Source organism: Papio anubis, chromosome 14, assembly GCF_008728515.1.
Source record: "Papio anubis isolate 15944 chromosome 14, Panubis1.0, whole genome shotgun sequence".
Taxonomy (NCBI): Eukaryota; Metazoa; Chordata; class Mammalia; order Primates; family Cercopithecidae; genus Papio; species Papio anubis.
In genome coordinates, this window is record NC_044989.1 from 64,413,476 (window position 1) to 64,419,475 (window position 6,000).

The following is a 6,000-nucleotide window of genomic DNA, read 5'->3' on the forward strand; positions in this document are numbered from 1 at the left end:
TGTCCAGTTCTTTCTCAGCTCTGCTAGCAAAATGTCAAATACATACATATATACAAGAATCTAAACAATTCTAACTTCCAAAGTCCCATTTCTTGCTTTACATGGCCACGCTGTGGTTCTTGAGCCACGCATCCTAGAGATTCAAGCTTCTAATCTCCAGATTTCCTCATCTGGTTGCTGCCAACTAATAGTGAGGTAAGTAGGAAGTAAGCTGATGACCTTTAAGATCTTTTCCCACCCTGATATTCTAATATTCAGTGACAAAAATGCCCACTTTTACTTATTGATTCCGACCTGACCAAACCACCTCTTGAGGTTACTGAAGACATTCATGCCTTCTTTCTCCAACTTTATGCTGAATACAACCAAAAAGTGTAACTATTATTTACAACATCACTTTTAATATTGGTGATCAGTTGCTTATTCCCTAGCTCAAATAAAAAATTTTAACATGCACACTGATTTTAAAGGAAAAGCTTTTCAAAAAGCTATGAGCCCACAGCATTATATGAAAGGCGCACATTGGGCCAATATTGAGACAGAAAGTACACTACTGGTTGCCTAAAGATGGGGCTGGGATGAAGAGAATGGGGAGTAACTGTTAATGGATACAAGGTTTTTTGAGGGAATGATGAAAATGTTCTAAAATTAGATTATGGTGATGTTTGCACAATTATTTAAATAAACTAAAAACCACTGAATTGTACACTTTTTTTTTTTGAGATAGAGTCTCACTCTGTCACCCAGGCTAGAGTGCAGTGGTGCCATCTCGGCTCATTGCAATCTCCACCTCCCAGGTTCAAGTGATTCTCCAGCCTCGGCCTCTCCAGTAGCTGGGATGACAGGCGCTCGCCACCATGCCCGGCTAATTTCCCGGCTAATTTTTATATTTTTAATAGAGACGGGGTTTCACCATGTTGGCTAGACTGGTCTCGAACTATGGACCTCAGGTGACCTACCTGCCTAGACTTCTCAAAGTGCTGGGATTACAGGTGTGAGCCACCGAACCTAGCCAAGTTGTACACCTTAAATGGACGTATTTTATGGTATGTTAATTTTATCTCGATAAAACAGTTTTTAAAAAGTTAAGAGCAGGAAAAAGGAATTGTAATTAACTTTTGTTGATTAAAACAAAGAGTGTGATGGGTTGGGGCTGTGGCGCACACATCTAATCCCAGCACTTTGGGAGGCCGAGGCGGGTGGATCACAAGGTCAGGAGTTTGAGACCAGTCTGGCTAATATGATGAAACCCCGTCTCTACTAAGCCAGGCATGGGCACGCCTGTGGTCCCAGCTACTTGGAAGGCTGAAGCAGGAGAATCACCTGAACCTGGTAGGCGGAGGTTGCGGCAAGCTGAGATCGCCCCACTGCACTCCAGTATGGGCGACAGAGCAAGACCACGTCTCAAAAAAAAAAAAAAAAAAAAAAACAGAATGTGATGAAGAACAAATTCTGCAAAATTTGCCGTTTCATGGGCTATATAGGAATTGACTTCAATTCTGACACAAAAAATTACCTTATCCAGAAATAAATTTTAACTTTCCAAAAAATATAAACATATGCAAAAGTAATCACCTTTTCCTAGTAAACTTTTAGTATTAAATTCTAATTTCAAAAACACTTCAGAAAGCCAAATGCTGTAGTAATAATAGTTCTACAAGAATAAAATATATGAATGTTAACAACAACAAAACAGTGTTTACAATTTGGTTGTGATGCATTCTTTATTTTAAAAACCCATTAAAACATTTTTCATTTATTTAAAAAGCGATCCTCAGACTGCCTCTTAGATTGGTAGTGTAATAATTCTTAAGTTATCAGAACATAATTTTAAAATAGCCAAATTACAATAAAATTGCAAACTCTACTGTCCCAAACATCAATTACACATACTGATCATTTTTACCCAAACCTATCATGAGCAACGATGATCACTACAAACCATCAACATCCATTTCTAGGAAATCCGATTCTGACTACACTACAAATACAGTCAAACAAACAAATCCCATCATGCCCTCTGTTCCATCATTTAACTGCTTAGAAATCATTTAGGCTCTGAAGGTGCTTTTTCCAATTAACTCTCCTTCGGATTTATAAAAGTGAATGTACATCAAAATCTGCAGTTTAGGTTATCGCAATAACATTTCTCAGTATACTACAAGTAATTTATCATGGTATTACTTAAAGTCGTTTACTATTAAGACTGCCCTGGATTTGACAAATCAGAAAAACAGCCAATTAAAAATAAAAACAGTACAATTTAATTCTTCGAAAGTAAGAGCCTCAATAAAGACCAAAAAATAAAACTGATTAGAAGGAAAAAAATCTTTTTTCGCAACCCCGGTCAGTCAAAATGCTAAAAATACCATCTTGAACTCAACACATGAACAGACCAAATGGCTAATTGTAATTGGCAAGCCAAAGTTCCCAAGTCAACGACGGGAGAGCAGAGACGGCAGGGAGGGCCTGCCCTTTCTATCTGTGCAGAGATGGAAGGAGGCAGAACTGAAGAAAATTAATTATTGAACAAATTATTTCAAGCTACATTTTCAAAAGGCAAAAGACTAAGTAACTCTTTGGGTTAGTCTTCCCCGGAGAGAAAAACAAACAAATGTTTAAACGATTCCAATAGAATCCAATAGGACTAGGGGCCTGGCTGGAAAAAGAAAAGGGAAAGTTTGGGGGCAGCGTCTAAGGGGGTGATGGAAGTTCCAAAGCTGGGATCCCAGAAAGAAAGGGGCTAGAGCGGCGTTTGCGGTCGCCGACAGGAGGTAGGGAACATAGCTGCCAGCCCCGATCCCGAAGGGAGAGTGAAAAGGGAAAAAAAAAAGGAGGTGGCGGAGAGGAGAATGGAAGCTTCAGCGCCGGTCAGTTGTGACCGAAACTCCGTCCGCTTCGGGCTGGGGAGGAGAGCCGAGGGGGTGGGGTCTCGGTCCCTCTCTCCGCAGGAGGTCGGGGTGAGAGTGGGCCGCGACGCGCGGGGGCCGCGGGGCACACCTACCTGCGGGTCCCGGGGCAGCCGCCCTGAGCGAGGCCTAGTGCATCGCCGCCGCCTCCAGCCCTCCACGTCGCACCGAGGCTGCTGCTCCACGGCCGCCGCCGCCCGGCGCCCGGCCGGGCCCGAGCCCGGCTTCCCGCCCCCGCCCCGCGCCCGCTGGCCAGTCGGCCCGGGGAGCACAGGGCCGCTCTCTCGAGCCCAGCTCCACTCGGGGGTGAGAGGCGGCAGCGGCGGCTCCCTCACGTCTCTCCCGGGTGTCCTGTCAGCCAGCAGTTTCCCCCGGGTCCGCAGCGCCGCCTCCGCCGCTGCTGCCGCCGCCTCTCCCACATCCCCGGCCTCCAGGGGAGCCGCCGCCGCCGCGCCACGACCACTGCCTCTAGCGCTTCTGCTCCCGGCTCCACTGCTTTCCCTCACCCCGCCGGCCCAGCCGGCTTGGCCCGGTCGGGTGTGGGGAGACAGCGCCGGAGGCCGCCGCAGCCCCCAGCCCACAATCCACCGCGCGGCCCCGCCGGGGCGGGAGGGCCGCGGCCCGGGCCGGGGGGAGCGCCCGCCGCCTGGGGAAAGCGGCTTTGGCGCAGGCCGGCGTGCCAGTCGCAGGCGCAGCCAGAGTTCTCTCGGGGCGGGGAGTACACCGCGTGGCTCCCCTGCGCCTCCTCTAATAGTCCTACACGCAGACAGAAATCCACGCTGAATTCCACTTTCCCCACCACCCTTCCCCCCAACTCCCAGTTTTCAGGAACACCCAGATGCCTCCTGCCGCCTTCCCCGAGACTGGGACGCGACCCCTCCAGCGTAGCCCTCGCCACCCACAAGACCAACCGACTCGAAAGATCCCTAAATCACCCGGGACCTATTAAAGCAAATACTTCCACGAGATTCCACCTCTCTCCCACCCCCTCGAAGTAAATGCTTTTCAGCCGTTCCCAAATAAATGCCCTTCCAAAGGTTAAAGGTCACCCCTCCGCAACAACCCAATTCTCTCCATTGAGGACTTTTCCCCATCCGGTCCTCCCCTCCAAGTCTTCCCCAAGTTCCAGGCCTTCCTCCCAGGCACTGAAATCAGTTATTCCTGTTACTTGACTGAGATACTTGGAGTGTGTATGATAATTAATACCTTCTAATTCTGATTTCAGCCTGGTTTCACAGTACTTGCAACTTTAAACCAATAAAATACAGTCCACAAGAAAGGGAAGGTCTTAGTATATAAATACAAACACAGACACACACACACACACACATATATATGGATGTGGAAGAAAAAGGTCCTCAATCATTTGAGTGCTTGTGGCTTAATTTTGGGAAGATTTTATTCAATTTTGAAATTCTTGCCTAAAAATACATTTCAAGCATTTACAAGACATAGTATGTTTTAACAAATCAAAAGTGAAAATACTCTTATAGTTGGGGGGTTGAAAAAAAAGTTGATCCAAGTTTCACTTCTAAGAAGTCACTTTGAAAACTGCAAACATAACTTTTATGAAATAATATTTTACCCACCAAAGAGCTAAAATTGGGGGAAGAGGACAAAAAGTAAGGAAGCATCAAAAATAGTTAAGAGAAAACTCTTACATTATATTTTTCTAAATTCAATCCTCTACAATTATGTAATAAACAAGGTGAGAAAATCATTCTCCAGTATGAAATAAATTTAACTATAAAATAGTGAAGTCCTCTTAAATCCCTGATCGCTTATAAAACCAGTTGAGTTTACATAGAAGCAGAGTAGAATGGTGGTTACCAAAGACTGGGGGCAAAGGGTGATGAGGAAAGGGGAAATGTGGGTCAAAGGGTATAAAGTTTCAGGTAGAAGGAATAAATTTTAGTGATCTATTGCACAGCATGATGACCACAGTTAATAACAATGTATTTAATATTCCAGAATAGCTAAAAGAGTATTTTGTTTTGTTTTGTTGAGACTGAGTCTGGCTCTGTCGCCCAGGCCAGAGTGCAGTGGCAGGATCTCAGCTCACTGCAACATCGGCCTCCCAGGTTTAAGCAATTCTCCTGCCTCAGCCTCCGGAGCATCTGGGACTACAGGTGCGCACCACCACGCCCAGCTAATTTTTGTATGTTTAGTAGAGATAGGGTTTCACCATATTTGCTAGTCTGGTCTCCAACTCCTGACCTCGTGATCCACCTGCCTCAGCCTCCCGAAGTGCTGGGATTACAGGCATGAGCCACCACGCCCGGCCAAGAGTACATTTTAAATGTTCTCACCGTAAAAAAAATAAGCTGGGTACAGTGGCCCACACTTGTAGTCTCAGCTGAACTGGAAGGATGCCTTGAAACTAGCAGTTTGAGTTCAGCCTGGACAACATAGCCAGACACCATCTCTTAAAAAAAAAAAAAAAAAAAAAGTAGGTGAGGTGAAAGATGTGTTAATTAGCTTGGTTTAGTTATTCCACAGTGTATACATATATCAAAACATCACATTGGATCCTATAAATATATATAATTATTATTTGTCAATTTAAAAATTTTTATTAAAAAAGATGTGTTTATACTGGGAAAATATTAAGAAGAGGATTAACCAAGTTTTGTCTAAGGCCAGAAAGGAAAATAGTTTTTCTTTATGTCTAGAATCAGCTCATAGATTATACTAAGAATTGGATTTAGCAAATTCCTATAATTTGACCCGCCTCAGGAAGTCAACAACAGTTCAAAAACTTCCTTAAGCCTGGCTGGTTTGGCCTTTAACAAAATATTTGTGTTTATACCCCACCTTGTTCCAGAAAAGATTCCAAGCTGGCACTTGGACTACATGATAGCCATCAGTTGTCTCCCAGACACTGGAACAAGACAGTCTGGTTTGCTTAATTATCCATCTGTTGATAACATACCATAAGAAGAAAATACACATTGAGTGTTGTGCTTAGTTCTTTCAGAGATCCAGCTCAATGTTTACTTTTACTTTTACTTTTCCACAGAACAATTCATAATCTTGAATCTAAACAGAAAAGTAAATGCTGATGATCAAGTTTGCAAAATTTTTTTAAAGA

The 6,000-nt window shown here is 44.3% G+C and overlaps 1 protein-coding gene across 3 annotated transcripts in view; it reads right to left on the minus strand.

Moving 5' to 3' along the window:
* VPS54 (VPS54 subunit of GARP complex) overlaps positions 1–3,495 on the minus strand; it is a 132,780-nt gene extending 129,285 nt beyond the window's left edge. For 2 of the 3 annotated variants that reach the window (XM_003908723.4, XM_003908722.4), the window contains exon 1: positions 3,005–3,495. The gene's annotated coding sequence lies outside the window, so the exon portion shown is untranslated. The remainder of the gene's footprint in view (positions 1–3,004) is intronic. The other variant, XR_002516676.1, reaches the window with a different exon arrangement.
* Between the last annotated feature and the right edge of the window lie 2,505 nt (positions 3,496–6,000).